A 26001-nucleotide genomic window follows, 5' to 3' on the forward strand; every position below is an offset into this window, starting at 1 on the left:
TGAAAAAATTGATAAAGCTATTAAAATTGGTCTGGTGCTTTTCTGGGTAACTTCTACAGGTGGACGGTGGTTATGAAAAACTCCACCAAATTATGCTCGACCAAGCCAATTGTCACTGTTAATGAGAGGTTCCCAGGACCCACTCTTTATTCAAGTATGTATAGGCATGTTCATAGATTGAAGACAAATTAACCCAAAAATGAAAACTTACCTCAAACATAGGAGCTCAATCCAGCCGCAATAAAGTGTCAATCGTTGGTGAAGACTGAAAAATGAAGATTGTGAAAATGGGAAGACTGAACTCTCACAGCCAAAGGTCAGTTGTCGAAGCTTGGAGAATGGAAGAAGGCGGCGAGTTTGGGAGGGGCTGTCATCAGAGAGTGAAGATGGCGACTGGTATTGGAGAGTGGAGATTGTGGAGCTTATGGAGAATGGAGAATGGAGAGGGAGGTAGTGAGTTTGAGAGGGGCTGGCGACTGGAGTCTTGGAGAGTGGAGAGGGTAGCGGCGAGTTTGAGGAGAAAATTTAGCCGACTGGCCATCCCAAGTTTGGATTTAAAAAAATGGCCTTGAAACTGTTTTGCATTTTTTTCCAATTTAGAGAAGCTGACGTGGCACAGTTAGGATCCATTAAACATGTAAAATGGGTTAAAATGAAAAGATTAAAACATATAAGGACAAAATATAATTAATGAAAGTTTTTAAAATTTGAAATTTGAAAAAGAGCCCCACCCATTCAAATCGCTTAATCGAAACCAATTAAGACAAAAATCGATATCTTCAATCCCTAAACGCATCTGTGCAATTTCCGGCGATAACAGTCTACATTCCGACAAATTTTCACACCCAAATTCAATCCTAAAGCTTCTACCTTTCTTAAAACTATGGCTGACATTCACAATGAGGACGAAAACCCAACGCCTCTTCGAATCGTAGAGTCCGATCGCGCAAGCAGCTCAATGGCTACTCCGGTGGATCCTCCGATCAGTGAAGGTGTTCCAGCAGCGGAGACGACGGCGGCACAACAAGAGAGAGAACAGGAGCAAAACGGTTCTGAAGAGGAAGAGGAGGCCGGGCAGAATTCAGGCCAGGAAGAGGAGTCCGGCGAGAGTTCAGAGGAGGAGGAGGAGGAGAGGCCGCCAAAGAGAGAGCCGCCGAGAAAGGTATTTGTTCTTGCCGAGACCTAAGATCGCTTAGCGTCCTTTGTATCGCTTAAGCGATTGATGACTTTACTCTTGGTCGCTTAAGCTACTTTGGATTGCTTCAGAGTAAAAGCGATGAATCGCTTAAGAGATATAATGATCGCTTAAGCAATCTTAGATTTGACAGATGTTGATGCTGCCTCGTACAAGATCTCTTAAGCGATCTGTAATCGCTTACCAGCCAGAGTAAAAGTGATGAATCGCTTTTACTCTTGGTTGCTTAAGCGATTTAAGATCGCTTAAGCGATCTCTTCGAGGTAGAACGAATCTGCCCAATCTATAATCTCTTAACGCATCCTTTATCGCTTAAAGATTTCAGATCGCTTAAGAGATCTGTATGAGGCATAATCATCTGCCCATCGCTTAAGCGATTCTTCTGGGCGTATTTTGTTTATATTTGATTTGTTTAATTTTTTTGCTGATATTTGTTTTATCGATTATGCAGATTTTTCGGAGCGTAACTATAGAGAGTACAGATTGGAGGTTGTAAGCGTACGGTACCGTACTTCCCTGTGAGGGTGACAGTGATGTCAAGTTGGGATGTTTTTACGAGAATAACGGGATTTGGGACAGAGGATGGTGAAAGGAGATTCAAGAGACTTGTTTAGTCATTTTTGGTATGGACACAAAATGGAAAAAAGACATTCTGGGGTTGGAGTGTATTATATGTTGCTGCCCTCAATAAAAAGCAACAAAAAGCACGAATGTGGTTCATGGTGGATGGAAAGCCAGTACGTTTCGGGATAATGATATGCGTTGGTGACTGGCTTAAGATGGAATATGCTGTTGGTGCCAGAATATGCAGTATATACGGGGGGATCAGCCCAAATAGGGCCACAGTGGGACATTTGTTAAAGAGTATACTGCATCATCCTTGTTAAAGATGCACTGGATAGCAGTCGTTGCACATCTAGAGGAAGGGTTGCTGAAGATCCTTGACTGCAACCCCACTATTTGTCGACAAGCAGTTGGAGGTCAAGTTGGAGCCACTGTCCAGGTTGTTCCCGGGCTGTTGCATGACAGCGGGATGTTTGGGCACTTGGGTGATCAAATACTAATCGGAAAGTGGCCAATTAAGTGCTCTACCGGCCCAATAAATGAGTCAAGGTAACTTCTGTATAAACTAACTTATATATACATTGTTCTATAGTTTATTCTAATACTAATGTCCTCTTCCTATTGTAGTGCTGAATGTGGGGTATATGCCATGAAATTTATTGAGTTCGACATGACCACACCTCGATGGATGGGTTGAATGACGAAACAATGAAACTGTCGGGAGCTGGGCTGTCGACTGCTTCCATGGGCAGATGGATTCATTTTGAGTGAGCAGAACCCAATAAAGCAATGTACAGCAAATTCATGTGCTGTGGCTCTTCTTGCGGCAGTGTATAGAAATTTTGTAAAGAATTGGTTGACATTTGGGAGATAATTTTTCTTTTTGTCCATATAAGATATCTCATTAGCAAGTTGAATTTACTATGTATGGTGTGATCATTTGCTTCACCCAAGCCGGATAATGGTTTTTCAGCATTTCTTTCATTTGTGTGTATCACTACAACTGTGTGATATACTGGTGTGACTATTGATTCACCCAAGTTGGGGCTAATGGTTAGCTTCCATATATTCGATATTGCCGCATCCCATGCCTATTTTTTATTTTCTATTTCGATTACATTGATGTCTCCTATATTTTGATTTGTGATGAATTTGATTGATACAATTGCTTTTCCGATTTAGGAGGGAAATGAGTGATGTTAAATGTTCCCAATGACCAAGACTTTTCTAGATATGATCGCTTAAGCGATCTAATCGTTTATGCGACCAAGAGTCTATTACGAAGAATCGCTTAAGCGATACATCAATCGCTTAAGCGATTACCCATCTGAGCAATGTTCATTCTGCCTTGACAAGGATTGCTTAAGCGATCTTAAATCACTTAAGCGACAGAGACTCGTTTAGGAAGCATCGCTTAAGCGATACATAAGTCACTTAACCGATCATAGATCTGCGCAGATATACATTCCGCCCAGGACAAGATCACTTAAGCGATCTCAAATCGCCTAAGTGTCATGATCTGGGCAGATTCATTCTGCCTTGGCCAAGATCGCTTAAGCGATTCAAGATCGCTTAAGCGATCAAGAGTGTTTTACGAAAATCGCTTAAGCGATACAAATGGATAGCTTAACGCCCAGGAGTAAAAGCAATGAATCGCTTAAGCGATACATTAGATCGCTTAAGCGATCATAGATCTGGGCAGATTCATTCTGCCTTGGCCAAGACCGCTTAAGCGATTTGAGATCGCTTAAGCAATCAGGAGTATTTTACAAAATTGCTTAAGCGATACAAGTGATAGCTTAAGCGTTTTTGATCAGGGATCGTTTAAGCGAGCAGGAGTAAAAGCAAAGAATCACTTAAGTTTTCCTATGTATTCGGATATTATTATTGTATTTCAGAGCATCGGTTTAGCGATTAATGCTATGCTAAAAATATAGGGTTACAATTCGTTCAGTGGACTATGATCGTTATTATATTTATATAAACATATAGTTCTTTACTTCAGTATGAAACATATAAGTGTAGAATGTTTACGTCTATGCTAATATATAGGGTTTACGATTCTTTCAGTGGACAATGACCGTTATTATATTTATATTAAACATATAGTTCTTTTATGTCCAGTATGAAACATATAAAGTGTAGAATTTTATGTCTATGCTAAACATATAGGGTTTACGATTCATCTTTTTGGACTATGACCGTTATTATTTATATTAACATATTTTCTTTTACGTCATTAGAAACATATAAAGCGTAGAATGTTTACGTCTATGCTAAGCATATAGGGTTTACGATTCATCTTTGTGGAGTATGATTGTTATTTATTTTATTACACTATAGTTATTTTACCTCAGTATGAAACATAAAGTGCGAATTTTTACGTCTATCTAAACATATAGGGTTTACGATTCATCTTTGTGGACTATGCACTTATTTTATTTATATTAACATATAGTTCTTTTACGTCAGTATGAAACATAAAGTATAGAATGTTTATGTCTATACAAAACATATAGGGTTTACAATTCGTCTTATGGACTATGTTCGTATTTATTTATATTAAACATATAGTTCTTTTACGTCAGATATAAAGTGTAGAATGTTTACGTCTATGCTAAAATATAGGGTTTACGATTTGTTCAGTGGACTATGACCTTATTATATTTATATTAAACATATAGTTTCTTTTACGTAGTATGAAACATATAAAGTGTAATGTTTACGTCTATGCTAAACATATAGGGTTTATGATTCGTCTTTGGGGACTATGACCGTTATTATATTTATATTAAACATATAGTTCTTTACGTCAGTATGAAACATCTAAGTGTAGAATGTCTACGTCTATGCTAATATATAGGGTTTACGATTCGTCTTTGTGGACTATAACTGTTATTATATTATATTAAACATATAGTTATTTTACCTCGTATGAAACATATAAACTGTAGAATGTTTACGTCTAGCTAAACATATAGGTTTTACGATTCGTCTTTGTGGACTATGACCGTTATTATATTTATATTAACATATAGTTCTTTTACGTCAGTATGAAACATATAAAGTGTAGAATGTTTACGTCTATGCAAAACATATAGGGTTTACGATTCGTCTTTGTGGACAATGACCGTTATTATATTTATATTAAATATATAGTTCCTTTACCTCAGTATGAAACATATAAGTGTAGAATGTTTACGTCTATGCAAACATATAGGGTTTACATTTGTCTTTGTGGACTATGCCGTTATATATTTATATTAAACATATTTCTTTTACGTCAGTATGAAACATATAAAGTGTAGATATTTACATCTATGCTAAACATTAGTTTTTACGATTCGTCTTTGTGGACTATGACCGTTATTATATTTATATTAAACTATAGTTCTTTTACCTCAGTATAACATATAAAGTGTATAATGTTTCCGTCTATGCTACACATATAGGTTTACGATTCGTCTTTGTGGACTATGACCGTTATTAATTTATATTAAACTGTAGTTATTTTCCTCCGTTTGAAACATATAAAGTGTAGAATGTTTACGTCTATGCTAAACTAATAGGTTTACAATTCGTCTTTGTGGACTATGACTGTTATTATATTTATATTAACATATAGTTCTTTACGTCAGTATGAAACATTAAAGTGTAGAATGTTTACGTCTATGCTAAACATATAGGGTTTACATTCGTCTTGTGGACTATGCCGTTATTATATTTATATTAAACATATAGTTCTTTTACCTTAGTATGAAACATATAAAGTGTAGAATGTTTACGTTATGCTAACATATAGGGTTTGCTATTCGTCTTTGTGGACTTGCCGTTATTATATTTATATTAAGCGTATTTCTTTTACCTTAGTATGAACATATAAAGTGTAGAATGTTTATGTCTATGCTAAGCATATAGGGTTTACGATTCGTCTTTGTGGACTATGACCGTTATTATATTTATTTAAGCATATAGTTCTTTATACCTCAGTATGAAACATACAAAGTGTTGAATTGTCTATGCATCATACATGGTTTACGATTCGTCTTTATTCAGAACATAAGGGTGGTTTGGTTGAATATTCGTATAAATATTATAAATCCTATTCCCATATATTCTTTGTTTAATTATCTTGCAAATATTATTTTTTTAATAAATTTTAGACCTATTAACTGAATTAATTTCATTAATACTGCCTGAAAAAGTTTCAAAAGTAACAAAACACACTCCACCCCCAAACTTCCCAGATTTCGCACAATGACCGGAAATAGCCTGTAATTCACAGATGTGACATTTTCCGGCCAGATCCATTGCGGATCTGGCCGGAAAAGGCCACATCGGGCTGTCATCGACTTTCAAAAGAAATACTAAGTTGACGGCTAGATGTCGTATTTTCGTCAGTCACGGCTAGATCTGACCGGAAAAGGCCATATCCGTGGTCGATCTGGCCGGAAAAGGCCATATCGACGCCCTATTAGCTTGATCCCTGAATGCGTTGTAACGCCCTTTCCCGGTAGGATTCCAACGGTGGTGACCTGAATCTGGAAGTTGGTTTGGGGGTGTAATTGTCAAATTTTTAAATCTTTCGTCGGTCGATTAAGCGATCGTAATAAAAGGAACTTCGTTTACACAGGGTCGCTTAAGCGATCGTAGATATCGCTTAAGCGATTCTTTTCTTTTTCACTTGGTCGATTAAGCGATCGTGCACCTGGGCAATGATTCTGCCCAGTGCATGATCGCTTAAGCGATCCTCGATATCGCTTAAGCGATTCATCTCTTTTGTTTTGGTTGATTAAGCAATCATGGATCGCTTAAGCGATCCGAGATTCGCTTAAGCATTCTTGTCTTTTTGTCTTGGTCGATTAAGCGTCCTAGATATCTCCTAAGCGATTCTTGTCTTTTTGTCTTGGTCGATTAAGCGATCGTGATCTGCCTAGGTGCATGATCGCTTAACGAACCTAGATATCGCTTAAGCGATCTTCTCTTTTTGTCTTGGTCGATTAAGCGATATCACGGATCGCTTAAGCATCGTGCACATGGGTAGAATCATCTGCCCAGGTGCATGATCGCTTAAGCGATCCTGGTATCGCTTAAGCGATCCTGTTTGAAAAACCCTTTGTTCTTAAGCATATACTTACTCGCTTAAGCGATCATTGCATATATACTTTTCTGCTTTTATCCTGAATTTTGACGAACTAATTACCAACACTATTATTCTATACTTTCTCCACAATTTGACACCTAATTCCAAACTAAAATCACAACAAATATTTAGGCCATGTAACAAGAAATATAAGAGTGATTTATTAAGGTAACAATAAATTTTATAACATCAATAATTGAAAACAATAACTCATCAACGGGTGCCTTGGCAACTCCCTGAATTTCATCCTTCTTCGAACCTAATTTGCTGGATCTGCATGTGATTGCTTTTGGCACTGCTTCTCTTGTTGGCCAGGTTGCTTGCAAATGAGCACTTTATTCATCTTCCGGGGAACCTCAAAGGCTGATGGATACGCTTAACTCTTTTTCTCCCTTTTGCTGTCTTCTTGAATGGCGGGTAGATATAATGTTAGCCACCTCTGGCGGCACTACCCACTGCTCTCTAGGGCACCGGATATATCGTTCTGAATAAGCTAGCATGTAGTGTCTGTCATATAGAGAGGGGAGCAAAGTTCTATGTAAATTCTTGACCCAAAATCCGCTTCCTTTGGCGTTTCATGTTTGCTAGTGCATGAGGACAAGGTAAACGTTGAATGTCAAACACTTTACAGCTACAAGTTTTTCTAACAAGGTTAACTAGAGCATCATGACCATAGTCGCGCACAGTGAACTCTTGAGCATTAAGAGGATAGGCAAACAGTGCATTTGCCAGTTCCATACGTTCTCGCAATAATTTTTCAGTTGACGGAACAAGGGTTGTAGTAAATTATTTGACCTGTATGACGCTCGGACCACCGCGACAGTGTCCTTTGGATTGCATCAAAAAGTCAACTATTGGAAACTCTCTTTCTATTAACAACTTTGAATTTATGACTCGACTATGTTCGTGGTCATGACATCAAACCTTCTTCCAGGAAAGTAAGCTCTACTCCATCGCTCGAAACCAACATCATCGTAAATACTTAGCAACTCTATCATCCTTGATTCGGATTTGCTGGAAGTGCTCCTCGAACGCATCAACCCGATAAGCTTTTGCTGCCATGTCGTATGTCTAAAGGAGGCCAGCACACTTAAACTTTTGTTTTATGTTCTCACCAAGGTGCCTCATACAAAATCCGTGATTTGCTTGATAGTAAATAGTGGCAATCCCCTTCTTATAGAGTTATGCCTACGGATATTGCACAACTCATTAATGTCAGGCACTTTCATACATAACTGCTGAAAACCAGTCCATGACTCGTCATTCTCAGAGTCAACCACACACCTGCAACTGATATTGGTGATTCTCGCTGTCCTGTGCAGTGGCCACCAACAATGTACCTCCATACTTTCCCGTCGAAAGCAACCATCAACAACCAACACCTTTTTCATGTTTACAAAACCCCTTCTAGCAGAAACCGTACCAACAAAAATATTTAAACATCGTATCCTGTCCCACTCAAAGCTGTCTTGCTACCTTGTTTGTCAACTCAAGCATATACGGTATGCTTCTAATACTCGTACCCGTGCTCCGCGTGCCCCTCACAAAATCTTGTGCATGTTTCTCCCTTTCCAGCATTTCCAGTAACTAACAACCATCCCAACTCTGTGCGCACAAGTCTCTGAATGTCTTTAGGAGATGGACCTTTCCCTTCAACAAACGACTTTTGACAAATTGTCCAATAACTCAGGGATGCTTGTCGAGCTCACCTGAAATATGTCCCAAACCACCAGTGTGCTCACGGTATATGTGCTAAGTATAAATTTTCCGACTCCGCCAACCTTCTACAATAAATCCCACTTGCACTTTCGGTCAACAACATGCAACCGTCACAGCCAATGAATTTGACTTTTTGGTGATGAACTCAAAATTAACTCTCACGGCAACAAGTTTTAGCTTCCTCACAATTTCCTATTTTTTGTCAAATAAATACCCTGTGCAACTCTGATCCATCCGTAAAACATGATCTGATTCACTACTACCTCCAATTGCCCTCTTTGACACTGCATAAACGACCATGGTGTTCTCTCCTCACAATCTATGCCTTCTGCATAATCTGTGTTTAAAGGAATCTCTACATCTATGGGAACATCTACGGGGTCCCTCCTCCAACTTTTCATTCTGTCCCCCATCACCAACCTCTTCTACAGTCTCCTCCTCACCACCCATTCACCGTCTACTCTTGTTTTCAACTAACAAACAATGGCCTCATTGTTCAAATTAAAACCAGGCTAATCTTCGCCTACTTTCTCGTTATCCCTTCCTTTGAACCAACTTCGAATGTTTTTCTACAAGAGAAACCCTTAAAATCGGCCTCGACCATTATCGGCCACATCAATCATATATACTTCACACTTTCATCCGATTTTATATAATAGGAGGTACCTATAATGTTCAGGAACTCTGCTTAAAACATACTTCACAACTATATCACTACGCGAGCAACTCAAATTACTCTTCTAATATTTCATCAATCACTCATCAAACTAACCCTATGCTCACACACATTGGTATAGCTTCTTTGCTCTTCTCAACCACTCCCAGTCGCTGCTCCCTCCACCCACTCACCAAAATATTCAACACCCAAAAACAACTTGTCCCATGTGTAATATAGCCAACTACACTTAATGCAAGAAAAAAAATTTCTTAATGCTGTACTAAGGTTCAAATATTTTAAAAAGAATCTGCACATCACTTATATGGCTGCTGTATCGCTTAAGCGATCATCGTTTTTTATACTGGATAGCGATACACTTGATCGCTTAAGCGATCTAGTATAAATAACCATGATCGCTTAAGCGATCTTATGCCATTTACTGATAGTGTAACGATCTCGCTCCTATACACCAGACTTTTACTGGATTGCTTAAGCGATCTATTTACTGCATACTTGATCGCTTAAGCGATCTATCTGCTGCATTACCAACCTACCAGATTGCTTGCGATACACAGATCGCTTAAGCGATCCACATACCCAGAACACATTTTCAGTCATCTCCACCTACAATCGATTCCATCATAACCCAGAACAAATTTTCAACAAATTTCACTCCTTTCAACTTGCATTACATCAACACAACCCAAAACCCTAGACAACTACAAAATCATAACCCAAACCCCATCCATTATTAATCTTTGTAAATCTAAATGTAAATGTAAAAAGGAAATACACATACTTAGACGAAATGTCAGGAGGAGGGGAGGGGATCTTTGGCGGGAAGATGTTAATGGTGGACAAGAAGAAAGTGTTAATGGCGGAGGAACGAGATATAGAGGATGAGGAAGAAAAGAAGATGTAAAGGAGAGAAAAAGAAGATGTAAGGAAAGAAGATGTAGACGAAGCTAAAAGAAGAGAAGATGCAGAGGTAAGATGCGTTAATGGCGGAATGTTTTGGTTTGTTTGCAACATATTTCGGGTTTGTGGGAAATAGTATAATTTTGAAAGATACATAATACTTCATTAATCCTTATTAAGCACTAATTACCCTTAATCAATAATATGGCTATTTGTTAACACTTTAAAACTTGATAGCCTTTTAATTAAATGCAACTTTAGATACCTTTTAATAAACTGCCCCAAGTTTGAGAGGAGAGATTGTCGAGTGTGAACCGTGAAGTTGGTTCTTAGTTTAGGGATTCAAAATTCAAAATCAGGATAATATTAGATTTGGATTTAGATAATTAGGTATTTTAGAATAATATTATATATTATAGAAACCGGTTATAAAATACTATAAACGTAAACCAACCAATCGTTCAACCATTTTTGAAACCGAAACAAAATTGTTAACTGGTTTTTCGGACCGGTTTGGTTCGGTTTTTGGTTTTTGGTTTTTTTTTTTTTTGTAGCCCTATGTAAAAAAGTCCAACAAAACTTATTACAATTGAAATATTTTTGATTAAGCCTACTTGAGAACCCTAATAGGAAATTTCGATTTTAATAAGTGTGAAAACTTAAAAAAAAAAAAAAAAAAAAAAAGAAAGAAGAAAATTGTTTCAGAGAATTACTCTAAATTCGTAAAAAGGATCCCAAAATTATTCTAATATTAGGGGCAGCAATAGAAAAAATCTTTATTATCGAATTTCTAGCTTTTTATTTTCAAAGGACGCCCAGATTCTTTTATTTGCATTGACATCCCTCAATTCATGTTATTTCATAAGGACCATTGAATAATTTATATTTTTGCTCCTGAAAGGTCTCCAATCTTTACTAAAATTGCATTATCATCCCCATTTAATAAAAACATTTTCTTTAATCTTTTAATATGGAAATCCCCATATACCTATGTTAAATGTTTTAAAGGTTAACAAACTACTTTAAAACTACGTAGTTTTACGGTACTTCCAAACCGCAGTATAATTCATATTTCCATTGTTTAATATTCTTATTTTACAAATTAGTTTTTGAAAAAATATTAGATAATATTCCAAAAAAATATCTATAACACAAAATTAAATGTATTATGAATTATCTCAATTCACTCTTGAAGTTAAATTAATTATATATTTAATTTTGGGATTATCTCAATATAATTCATAATATGTATATGCTTTTTTTCTCTTTCAATTATTTATAAAACTAGACATGGGGCCCGTGCGTTGCCCGGGTATGTTTATTTAATATTTTTGGAATAGGTTGTAAACAAATTTATTCTAACAGAATAAAGTAATTACATTAAGAGATGATAATTTTTAGATTATACAAGTTTTAGAGTAAATATGACTTCTATATATGTACAGAGTTGTGTTAACATAAAATTAATAATTGTATCTTTATAATTATTAGTATTAATTAATATTATGAAGATCAATTATTTGAACTTAAAATTTATATTGAGTTCATTTTTAGGTCGGATAATGACTGATAAATTTTTTTCTCACAGTATAGGGTTCTTTCTAGCCAAGGTTTGAAAACAAACTAACTTCTATCTTTATACATTTTTCTTGAAAATGGTTAGATTTTTAGAATGTCTATGTAATGTACTTATATAACTATTGTTAGTACTCATCCATTGTGTGAAGATGGAAGAATTAAGTCAAAACTAACGTGTTATGATGAAGAACAATTTTCAATTAATTAATGAGCAACACCAAAATCAAGATAAAATTGAATATAGAGAATAACACTTTTATTATAAAAGAAATAAGTACATCGCTTTTTCATACTATGAAGTGGGTTTGGACGACATAGACTTTATTTTCTATTTTTTTTTATAGTTGTTTAGTTCCTTTAGTGCATATGCATACTCTCTTTTGTCTAGCTTATAAATAATATCCATGGCAGATTCCATGATTTGTAACATCTAGTCAATGACTTCTCTGAATTTGTCTCTTGCAGTATGTAGATCATCCAGATTGCTCTTCACTTTTTTGAAAATCTCTCTCAATTCCAGCATTCCTTGAAAAATGTCTAAACCAATTGTAGAAACAATATACAATCAAATTTTATAAATAGATGGAAACGATAACATGAATGTGTAAATATAATTATTAGATGAACTCTCGACATATCAAAATTTTTTTTAATGGTTTTTATATTCCCGCAAATATGTATCATTGTTTTGTTTGCGATTTTGTAATTTAGGATACAAAAGATGTGGAACATTTATACCTTCTGGTTGCCTCGGTGGAGAATTATTGTCGTTGAGGTCGTTGCTAGTATTCGTTACAAATTCTTTTGGTTGTGATGTTTTGTTAGCCATTTTCGAATTAAGTTGTGAAGAAGAAATGAACAATTAAAGTGAATAGTATCTGAAGAAAGTTAAATGGGTGATTGATGTCAGAGCAATATTTATAGGAGAATAGGATACGAATAGGTGGAATATGAACAACCATCTGGTAATAAATGAACGTGTCGATTGAAAAAGTGTTAATAATTATTTGAATAAGGTGATACGAAAAGTTAGTAGACTATTTGTACAATATTAAAGAAAATCGTAATACATATTTTGTTAAGTGTGCAACATATTTGTTAGGTAGTTAATAATGATTCGGCAAGATGTTAAGTTATTATGATAAAAAATGTAATTTACTAATAATAAAATCTTATTGATACATTTTTAAAGGATGGACAATAAATATTTTGTCAAGCATCAAAGTCGGAGATGATATGATGATGTCACAATATATTTATTAATTTATTAATTGTGGTTCAATAATATGGTTATGAAACATGCATATAGTTCGACTTTGATCTTGTTTGATCAATAATTGTAATACTCACTCTCTAGCTAATATACTTGGAAAATAACAGTAAAACTCACAAAAGATATATAAGAAAATATACATGTAGATGAGTATAAAATAATGGGTCCATAACTAATTTTTCTTTAAATACAAATCTTTGTAAAATATAATAAAGTTACAAAACATCAACTCGACAGTGTTGCCCAACCCTTCCGCTGCGTGACGCTCCAAGCAACCGCATCTCACTTGTTACCTACAAAAATATTGAAAACAACGGGGTGAGCACTAATTGCTCAGTAAGTTAACCCGCTATGCTACTCTTCTCTATCCGTTGCTTAAATTCTAAATTTCTTTCTTTACATCACACCTTTCTATTCTTTCTCTGTTCTTTCTCTATTCTTTCTCTGTTCTTTCTCTATTCTTTCTCTATTCTTTCTCCGTTTTTCGCTATTCTTTCTCTATTCTTTCTCTGTTCTTTCTCTATTCTTTCTTTGTTTTTCTCTATTCTTTCTCTATTTCTAATTTCTCACTACTCATGATAATAGGCATGGTATCATGCATAGGTATGATGCAAATGCACAAATGCATAAAATGTGCATTTTCTTTTCTATTTTTTTCTTATTCTGTTTTCTGTACTTCTTTCTTTCTTTCTTTTCTAGTCTTTCTTTCTTTTCTTTTCTTTTCTTTTCTTTCTGTTCTTTTCTTTTCTTTCTTTCTATTCTTTCTCTTGCCGATCGGACATGGTTGAGGCATGGATTTGGAACCCTGGCCGTGTGAGTGTATTCTCTAATTCTGGGTACAGTCCTCATCCACTTCTAACGGACTGTACAATTCTTCTTTCTGAATTCTAAGGCCGCTCACTAAAGGCAGCGTGCATACGGGGCTATGTCACTCACAGGTTCCTCATCGCAACAACCTTCTCTTCTTTTATCTTTTTTTTTTACACTTCTTTAGATAAAATTTCAGATTTGAACTTCTTTAATATTTTTCATTTCTTTCTATTTGTTCTTTAACTTTAATGTTCATTATTGCTCTTTAATGCTCTTATGAGTATGTATGCATGCATATGGGCTCATGCTTATAATTCATTCTAAATTCACATGTTTGGATGCAATAATGCAATATGGAATGTGAGCATGTCATACTCTACCATATACCAACTCATCTCAAGATATCAAATAATCATAATCATGTATGCACTTCTTTTTGACATTTCATCAAACAATTTATATGCACACATCAACTCTAATTTGGCTACATTTCTACCTCTCTTCTAGGCCACCAAAATTTGGAATAAAACACACCAAGATTAACGTCAAACCTGTCCAGGATTTACACTCCATAAATTCTACTCCAATTCTTCCATAATTTATCCAAACTCTCATCAAACATCAAGTACACAAACACTTCTTCTCATTGATAAATTCCAACCATCATCCAACATCCATTCCATCAACAATTCTTCATATATAAGCATATACATGCATAAAAGAAATTCTCCACAATTCATCCAAACTCTCTTTCTCTTTGTTCTTTAATGTTCTCATATATGTGTATGTGTATGGAAATATGCTCATTCTTTGCTATTCTTTCTAAATGCAAATGCTCAAAGGTGAGAATGCATTATGACATATAAAGATATCATTATGGAACTAGTATTCTCTACCAACAACATTCCCATACTTGAAATCAATCATATATTATTAGACTAAACATAACTAATAAATTGGAGGTACTTTGAGGTAGCCATTCTGTGCAGGTCATATGTAGGAAGGCATATCTTGAGCTATACACATCGAATTGCTATGATCTTGGTCTCATTTTAAAGCTTAGAGAAAGGGCTACAACTTTTATGCTTACGTCTCAACCCAGTTCGATGGTTAAGATGCTCAAAAATCACTCATAAAGTCACATATTTGACAGGGCAGCCATGGTAACATGTTTTCTCTTAGGATTTTCATCAAACAATTCATATGCACATGCTACTACCATGTTGGCTACACTTCCACAACTCTCTAATTCAACCAAATTGTGAGCCAAAAACTCACTAAATTGAGTATCAAACCTGGCTGAATTTATCACTTCTNTCTCAATCCACTCCCAGCTACGTGCTCCCTCCACCCACTCACCAAAATATTCAACACCCAAAACAACTTGTCCCATGTGTAATAATAGCCAACTACCTATAATGCAAGAAAAAAAAATTTCTTAAATGCTGTACTAAGGGTTCAAATATTTTAAAAAGAATCTGCACAGTCACTTATATGGGCTGCTGTATCGCTTAAGCGATCATCGTTATTTATACTGGATAGCGATACACTTGATCGCTTAAGCGATCTAGTATAAATAACCATGATCGCTTAAGCGATCTTATGCCATTTACTGATAGTGTAAGCGATCTGCTCCTATACACCAGACTTTTACTGGATTGCTTAAGCGATCTATTTACTGCATACTTGATCGCTTAAGCGATCTATCTGCTGCATTACCAGACCTACCAGATTGCTTAAGCGATACACTAGATCGCTTAAGCGATCCATCATACCCAGAACACATTTTCAGTCATCTCCACCTACAATCGATTTCATCATACCCAGAACACATACCCAGAACAAATTTTCAACAAATTTCACTCCTTTCAACTTGCATTACATCAAACACAACCCAACAACCTAGACAACTAAATCAAAATCATAACCCAAACCCCATCCATTATTAAATCTTTGTAAATCTAAATGTAAAATGTAAAAAGGAAATACACATACTTAGACGAAATGTCAGGAGGAGGAGGAGGGGGATCTTTGGCGGAGAAGATGTTAATGGTGGACGAAGAAGAAAGTGTTAATGGCGGAGGAACAAGAAGATATAGAGGAATGAGGAAGAAGAAGATGTAAAGGAAGGAGGAAGAAGAAGAAGATGTAGAGGAAGAAGAAGATGTAGACGAAGCTAAGAAGAAGAGAAGAAGATGCAGAGGTAGAGATGCGTTAATGGCGGGAATGTGTTTGGGTTTGTTTGCAACAATTTCGGGTTTGTGGGAATATAGTATAATTTTGAAAAGATTACATAATACTTCATTAATCCTTATTAAGCACTAATTACCCTTAATCAATAATATGGCTATTTAGTTAACACTTTAAAACTTGATAGCCTTTTAATTAAATGCAAACTTTAGATGACCTTTTAATAAACTGCCCCCAAGTTTGAGAGGAGAGGAGTTGTCGAGTGTGAACTGTGAAGTTGGTTCTTAGTTTAGGGATTCAAAATTCAAAATCAGGATAATATTAGATTTAGGATTTAGATAATTAGGGATTTTTAGAATAATATTATTATATTAATAAGAAAATCGGTTATAAAAATACTATAAATCGTAAACCGAACCAGAAATCCGATTCAACCATTTTTTGAAACCGAAACCAAAATTGATTAACTGGTTTTTCGGACCGGTTTTGGTTCGGTTTTTGGTTTTTGGTTTTTGGTTTTTTTTTTTTGTAGCCCTATGTAAAAAAGTCCAACAAAACTTATTACAATTGAAATATTTGTTTGAATTAAGCCTACTTGAGGAACCCTAATAGGAAATTTCGATTTTAATAAGTGTGAAAACTTAAAAAAAAAAAAAAAAAAAAAAAAAAAGAGAAGAAAATTGTTTCAGAGAATTACTCTAAATTCGTAAAAAAGGATCCCAAATTATTCTAATATTGGGTGCAGCAATAGAAAAAATCTTTATTATCGAATTTCTAGCTTTTTATTTTCAAAGGACGCCCAGATTCTTTTATTTGCATTGACATCCCCTCAATTCATGTTATTTTCATAAGGACCAAGTTGCAATAATTTATATTTTTTGCTCGCTGAAAGGTCTCCAATCTTTACTAAAATTGCATTATCATCCCTACATTTAATAAAAACATTTTCTTAATCTTTTAATATGGAAATACCCATTATGACCTTATGTTAAATGTTTTAAAGGGTTAAGCAAACTACTTTAAAACTACGTAGTTTTACGGTACTTCCAAACCGCAGTATAATTCAATATTCCATTGTTTAATATTCTTATTTTACAAATTAGTTTTTGAAAAAATATTAGATAATATTCCAAAAAAATTCTATAAACACAAAATTAAATGTATTATGAATTATCTCATTCAATCTTGAAATTAAATTAATTATATATTTAATTTTGGGATTATCTCAATATAATTCATAATATGTATATGCTTTTTTTCTCTTTCAATTATTTATAAAACTAGACATGGGGCCCGCACATTATGCGGGTGTGTTTATTTAATTTTGGAATAGGTTGCTTAGGAAATCGGGGTACCCGAGCATAGGGGCCATTGCGGGGGGTATTTTCGGAATAGGTGTAATATGACAGGGGAAGGGGGGTTTGTTTTGGAAGGGTAAAACAAATTTATTTACAGAATAAAGTAATTAGATTAAGAGCATGATAATTGTTAGATTATACAGTTTTAGAGTAAATATAACTTATATATGTACAAAGTTGTGTTAACATAAAATTAATAATGTATCTTTATATTATAAATATTAATTAATATTATGAAGATAAATTATTTGAACTTAAAATTATATTGAGTTCATTTTCAGGTTGATATGACTAGTAAATTTTTTTCTCACAGTATAGGGTTCTTTCAGCCAAGGTTTGAAAACAAACTAACTTCCATCTTTATACGTTTTTCATGAAAATGTTAGATTTTTAGAATGTCTATGTAATGTACTATATTAACAATTTTTTTTCACAGTATAGGGTTCTTTCTAGCCAGGTTTGAAAACAAACTAACTTCATCTTTATACGTTTTCATGAAAATTGTTAGATTTTTAGAATGTCTATGTAATGTACTTATATAACTATTGGTAGTACTCATCCATTGTGTGGAAGATGGAAGAATGAATCAAAAAATAACGTGTTATGATGGAGAACAATTTTCAATCAATTAATGAGCAACACCAAAATCAAGATAAAATTGAACGTAGAGAATAACACTTTTATTATAAAAGTAATAAGTACATCGCTTTTTCATACTATGAAGTGGGTTTGGACGATATAGACTTTATTTTCTATTTTTCTTATAGTTGTTCAGTTCCTTTAGTGCATATGCATACTCTTTTTTGTTTAGGTTATAAATAATATCCATGGCAGATTCTATGATTTTCAACATCTAGTCAATGACTTCTTCGAATTTGTCTCTTGCAGTATGTAGATCATCCAGATTGCTATCAACTTTTTTGAAAATCTCCCTCAATTCTGGCATTCCTTGAAAAATTGTATAAACCAATTGTAGAAACAATATACAATCAAATTTTATAAATATATGGAAACGGTAACATGAATGTGTAAATATAATTATTAGATGAACTCTCGACATATCAATTTTTTTTTAATGGTTTTTATATTCTCGCAAATATGTATCATTGTTTTGTTTGCGATTTTGTAATTTAGGATACAAAAGATGTGGAACACTTATACCTTCTAGTTGCCTCGGTGGAGAATTATTGTCATTGAGGTCGTTGCTAGTATTTGTTGCAGATTCTTTTGGTTGTGATGTTTTGTTAGCCATTTTCGAATTAAGTTTTGGAGAAGAAATGAACAATTAAAGTGAATAGTATCGAAGAAAGTTAAATGAGTGATTGATGTCAGAGCAATATTTATAGGAGAATAGGATACGAACAGGTGGAATATGAACCTACATATGGTAATAAATGAACGTGTCGATCGAAAAAGTGTTAATAATTATTTGGGTAAGGTAATAGGAAACGTTAGTAGACTATTTGTACAGTATTAAAGAAAATCGTAATAAATATTTTGTTAAGTGTGCAACATATTTGTTAGGTAGTTAATAATGATTCAGCAAGATGTTAAGTTATTATGATAAATAAAGAATGTAATTTACTAATAATAAAATCTTATTGATACATTTTTAAAGGATGGACAATAAATATTTTGTCAAGTATCAAAGTTGGAGATGATATGATGATGTCACAATATATTTATTAATTTATTAATTGTGGTTCAATAATATGGTTATGAAACATGCATATAGTTCGACTTTGATCTTGTTTGATCAATAATGGTACAAAAGTTTTTTTAAATGTGTAATAGAAATGGTTATTTCTAGTTTTTTTTTTTAAATTAAGATTATAATATATTTAGATTGATGTTTATTGTCTGTGTTCAATTTTTTAACATAATGTTTGAACAATTTCTGTGGTACTGTATCACACAATATAAAAGTTGCTTTGAGAAAATTAATAGACATCTAACAATAGATAGACATGTTGATTGAAAAAGTCTTGATAACTTGTAGCAAAACCGTTTGTGGCACATTAAAGGAGAGCATAATTAATAGTTAACAATGGTTCGGCAGGCGGGTTTCCAATATATGTTGTGGTTTGGCATAGAATTCAATCTAACGAATAATGGAATGGAAATTTATATTTATATGTTATAGGAACAATATTTAGATTGCTGTTTGTCGAACATGTTTAATTATTTGAAATTGTCATAATCATTGGTGTTTAATATTTTTATTAAATATTGTTTACGTTTTACTGATCATTGTAATTTTGTGATGAATTTTTCTTTACAAGTTATTAAATATTTGGATCAATTTTTGATAATTGAGTGAGTTTTAACTTCTATTTTCAGATTAAACTAAAAAACATTTAAATTTGTAAATGTGCAAGAAATTACATAAGAAAGTTACTAAAATTAAATTTCATATAGACTATTTGGTAATCCACATTACATCTATGACATGTGATATTTTCTAGTGATATTGATCTGTCCCAGTGTATACGATTTTGATTCTCCTTGTTGCAAGTCTCAAATATTCGTCTTTTAATAAAAATTGTTGCAATTGGAGTCAAGGACTTGAATTCTTTCCTGCAATATTTCAGTTTGTATAAATGGTTAATTAGTTTTACTAATTTCATTAGAATTTGTATACCTCTGTTGTCATGTACAGTAAGGAGAGCAAAGACAGTGTGATATATTGCTTGCTTGTTATATCTTTGGCAAACTGCAATTAGTAGTTTTAATCCCATATATGTATCATGTTCAATGAAGACCAAATGTGTTCCCAGCAATAGCAAAGCCTGTTTATTTTCTGCTTCTGCAAGTGTCTTCAAAATTGAAAGTTCCGCTGTTGTTATTGTTGGTAGTTTGTGTCGTTGTTTTGATGTGTCCATTCTTTGTAATAGTTGTTTTATGTTTGCTTGTTTGTTCAGAGATTTGCACTTGTAAATTGTACGGTAAGTAATGGTTTTAAAGCACAAGATTCATAATAGTTAAAAAAAAAAAAAAAAAATCCATAGTTGGGAATCATAATACCATTACCTTATGATCAAGCAATTAAGAATAAATAAGTGTATAGAATATGACTCACTTAAATATGGATCCTAAAATGCATTTTGTTTTTTGTTTATTAGAAAACTATTAACAACTAAAGATGCACATGGTTCGATAGAGTCATTTGTATGGTTAACCATTATTTTTATAGGACTGTTGCGGAACAAACTACTATCTTACTGTTATTAGTTGTATATTTAACCATTTTGTATAATATCATTTTCTATATGACTAAGAAAATAATGAAATCAATAGATTAATGAAATACGATGATTTTAGTAAAACTTACGTTAATCGTATTGCTTGTAAAGCGGTGTGATCTTTGTTGGTTGCTTTTACAATGATTCGTTATAGAATTTCTGATGGTAATTGTAATAGACCTGTGGGTTGTTTTTTTGTTAATCTGAAAGGAATCATGACGTCTTGGTGCTATTTTTTGGGTGCAAGTATATGGAAATTATATTGTTGATATGGTATCTGTGGTTTATATAGTTCGCGTGTGGGTAGCGAACAATTTTTTTTTCTTTCTTTGGTATTCCAACTACTTAGATAATGTTCTGTTTATTATTAATAGGAGTCAGCATTGTTATCTAAATCTGGTTTTTAATAGTTTTGTAAATTAGTGATGGTTGTATTAATCATTTAATGTCAAGTATTACTTATATTTAAATGTAAACGGTCTGCATTCATGTTAATTTCTATATAGGTATATTAAACATTTGAGATATTTGATTAGTACGCACACGATACAACACAAGATATCATTAAAATATCAATCACATCAATCAAAAAGTATAATGAAAAGGGTATTGATGTTATTGATAGATGTGTTTTGTTTAATTAGGAATACAAAAGAAATAGATGAAATATGAATAAAGATGTTATAATAAATAAACAGGGTTTTATAAGAAGAATAAGATCTAATTGGCATGAGTTTAATAGAAAGGATAAGAAGAATAAATTGAAAAAATAACATCGATTGCACGATTAGACCACATAATATTCAGGTAGTCTTCTCAACTTGCATGAGTGATTTAAGTTCGTATCACTTTAATGTTATGTAAATTATTTTTTTAAAATTTAAAAGTATTTATTTGTTTTTTGAGAATACAAAAGGTGCTTTGGGAAAACCAATAAATGTCTATAATAAGTTAACATATTGATTGAGAAAAACGTTAATAACTTTTTGGATAAGAGGATACGAAATGGTAGTAAACGTAATAAATATTTTATTAAGTATTCAAGTAAAAAACGTTATGATGATATTATAATATATTGCTTGGATCGAGAATAATGGTTCAGCAACCGAGGTCCAAATGATGTTATCGTTCAGTGTGAGATTTAATTTGGTTGACAAAAAAAAAAAAATGATTTATCTTAACGTGTTACTTGCAGTTGTAAACAAATTTATTCTAAAAGAATAAAATAATTAGATTAAGAGATGATAATTGTTAGATTATACAAGTTTTAGAGTAAATGTAACTTCGATATATGTACAGAATTGTGTTAATATAAAATTAATAATTGTACCGTTATAATTATTAACATCAATTAATATTATGAAGATCAATTATTTGGACTAAAAATTTATATTGAGTTCATTTTTAGGTTTGACATTGACTGGTAATTTTTTTCTCATAGTATAGGACTCTTTCCAGCTAAGGTTTGAAAACAGACTAACTTCCATCTTTATACACTAAAAAAAAAAAAAAAAAAAATGATTTATCTATGTAATGTACTTATATAATAATTATTAGTACTCATCCAATGTGTGAAGGTGGAAGAATTAAATCAAAACTAACGTGTTATGATGGAGAACAATTTTCAATAAATTAATGAGTAACACTAAAATCAAGATAAAATTGAATATAGAGAATAACACTTTTATTATAAAATAAATAAGTACATCGCTTTTTCATATTGTGAAGTGGGTTTGGATGATATAGACTTTATTTTCTATTTTTCTTATAGTTGTTCAGTTCCTCTAGTGCATATGCATACTCTCTTTTGTTTACGTTATAAATAATATCGACAGTAGATTTCATGATTCGTAACATCTGTGTTAGTCGCTGATGGGGTTTACACAGCAGAAAACAGAAATAAAATCCTTAACAACAACATTGAACCCAAGAACCTTATATCTGATTTACGTTATTTACATATGAAATGATATTAAATATAAAATTTCCAGATTTCATACTAGCGGCTCCTTCAATCGATATGAATCTCTCCCACTCTAAGATAAGAGTGAGCTCTCGGTAGCCACACAAAGACAGGATGGTGATCGACTTGCGGTCTCAAGTGCTAGCAAGACACACAAGCAAAAGGATGCATAATTTTTCTTCAAGGAAAATTCTCTTGTCCACCAAGTGAAAAACGTGAGACAGAGTGAGGTAAGTGGCTTGGATTTAATTAATGTGTTCTACAATTTTATTTTAATTTTAAGTTGCCTTTTATATGCAACAAAAATTAAAACCCTAATCTAGTTAGGAATAAATTTATTCCATGACTAGAATAGTAAATCCTCATTACCAAACAAGGTAATAATCCACATGTCATCTTATTCAAATTCAAATATGATTTTCATATTCATATATTATCTTTATTAATATCATCAAATATTAATATTAAATAATATATATATATATATATATATATATATATAATATTTAAACATATGAATATATTTATATACATAATCTCACTAATTTTAATTTCAATATGAAATTAAATATAGGCAACGACCTCAGCAAATTTAATTGCACTGTGAGATTACCAAAATGCCCTTTCATCTCAAAAGATGAAAAATGTCCTTTCCATCATAAATGATGAAACTACGCTTTCTCACCAATTCATCCTTAATCTGTCTTCTATGTGTGTGACCCGAAGGCTCCTCATCATATCGCCAGTGAGTAGTCTAGTGAGAATTGACACCAATCAATCGTCTCACTAAACACAGACCAAGATTGACCTCTAGCAAGACATCATGGCCACCCGATAGATTCGGATTTAGTGAAACAACTTGCTTATCAACGATATGGTTATCGTGCAAACTGATCCTTTCATCATCTGTTATCTCATCGAGGCTAAGGTACAGAAATAGTGTCAACCTCAGTTATCTTCGATATCTTTGTATTCAATTACTGGACCAATGACCGAAATAATAAATTTGATTGAGCAACAACTCAACCCACTGTGGCAACAACTTTAGTGTCATTGCCATTCACTGAATTGCATCGTGAGATAACTTCTCCCATACTTGGGAGTGATGAATCCTTTGTTGATCCACCATAGTCTTGATACACTTCTCAATGCAGCCGATCACTACTGTATTGATAGCTCTGAATATAACTATGTTGGGCTAGTGTCAAACTACACCAATTGGTGCACAAGGCACTCTGGTGATCTCAAGTCTAAGGATCACATGCACCATTATTCGTTAAAGGATTTATTCCATAGACACTAGGGTTACCATCTATATGAAATCCTCTAGTGGGTCTGTCTAGTGAACTTGTCTATCGTAAGCATATGTGATCAGCCTAGGTTGTCGACAAACAACCTTGACAAGTGAGATCAGCTACTGTCTTTCGACAGGGTCGTTCAACACTATGATAGCCTTACCGTATTATCTGTGTCCTTGGTCAGAATAATACTGGGGCTACGAACATTTCTAGAATGACCACCATATGTGATCATAGGGTTCTCACTATCAAGATTTGAAGCACTTGATATCCTCGTCACGGTTCTACCATCCTAAGGATATATATCAATACACACAATTATGATTTAGAAGAAAATTGCCTTTTATTAATTAATAAACATTATTTCAGAGAGTCAATTCTACAATAATTGATTTGCTCTAGAGCACCTACTCTAACAATCTCCCACTTACACTATAGCCAATCATTCATGTACTCAACATCGAATGACCCTAAGTGCCCATCAAGCTTCTGCTGCAAGAAAAACTTTAACTATGGTTTAGTAGGTATTCTGCAAATCCGCACATCCCCTTTTCTAATCGATTTCTTAGATAAGATTGAATCAACTAAGTGTTTGGATCACTGGTGAGATTGTGGTTCCTTAGTCATAGCAATGGCTCCATTATTGTTGCAGGAGATCTTTACTGGATCAGTAATGCTGGGAACCACATCAAGTTTAGAAATGAACTTCTTCATCCAAACCGCCTCCATGGATGCATTAGATAATGCGATATACTTAGCATCAATTGTAGAATCCGCTATAGTACTTGGCTTCGAGCTTTTCTAGCTCACTACAGCTCTATTGAGACAAAATATAAACTTGGATTGCAAGCAAAGATCATCTTTATCCATTTGGAAACTAGCATCACTGTATCCTCTTATAGTGAGCTCATCTTCCCCTCCATAGACTAAGAACATATCCTTAGTCCTTTTTCAAGCACTTAAGGATGTTCTTGACACCCATCCAGTGTTGCTCACTCGGATCTGATTGATATCTTCTACAAGTGCTTAATGCACATAAGACATCAATCTGAGTACACAACATCACATTGCTTACTTGGATCTGATTGATATCTTCTGCAAGTGCTTAATGCACATGAGACATCAATCCGAGCATACAACATGGTGTACATGATGGATCCAATTGCTAACGCATATGAGATCCTCTTCATTTTATCTCTCTCATAATGTGTTTTAGGACACGTGTCCTTGGAGAGATAGATACCATGTGGCATCGGAAGAAAACCCTTCTTGAATTCTTCCATACTGAATCTCTTCAGTACCTTGTATATGTATGTACTTTGACTTAGGCCAAGCAACCTACATGATCTATCACGATAGATCTTTATTCCGAGGATGTAGGTGATGCGTGTTTCCTACAACATGCAATATGTAGCAAGTATACTAATCGCTCAAGTAATAAAGTGATGAGTGAGTATCGTTCCCACGAGGATTGCTAGCTAAGCACTAAGTTTCCTACTGTTCTCAAGTTGGAGCATTCGACTTCTTTTGGATAAATGGGAGCAAATTAAAATAAACACTAAATCTGAATTTACTAACTAAAATTTAACTATGAATGCGAAATGAAAAACACGGATAAAATCAATTCAAGTAAAACGGGTAGGGTTTTGACTTCATTCGGACTTTATGGGTTAAACCTAAGAATTAAACTAAATTCATATTCATATGCATTGGTTGTAAATTGAACTCTCTAAAGTGTTAAACATACCTTCTCAGGCTATGTTTTCCTACTCTTCCTTATTAACCTTCCGCACCCAACCATTTGAAAGTTAACAAATCCAAGCTCATTAAGCATAAGAATCCTACAATGATTTCATTGATTCTTGAATCTATCTCTAGCATCCAATACTACAATGGTGATTATCCAAGAAGCCTAACATGATTCATTTCTCAATCTCATCATGTTCATCACATAAAACCTGTAAACTCAGAGCAAACACACAATCAAAGCATAATCATATGAAAATAAAACAATCAATCACTTAACCCATTAAAATCCGAATTACAATCAAAACCTTAACCCAAAATGGGTTAGTTCATAGCTAAATCAACA

The 26001-nt window shown here is 33.6% G+C and overlaps 1 pseudogene; it reads left to right on the forward strand.

Moving 5' to 3' along the window:
• Nucleotides 1-272: 272 nt before the first annotated feature.
• LOC116119707 overlaps nt 273-26001 on the forward strand; it is a 40117-nt pseudogene continuing 14388 nt past the window's right edge.

Source organism: Pistacia vera, unplaced genomic scaffold (genome assembly GCF_008641045.1).
Source record: "Pistacia vera cultivar Batoury unplaced genomic scaffold, PisVer_v2 Contig900, whole genome shotgun sequence".
Taxonomy (NCBI): domain Eukaryota; kingdom Viridiplantae; phylum Streptophyta; class Magnoliopsida; order Sapindales; family Anacardiaceae; genus Pistacia; species Pistacia vera.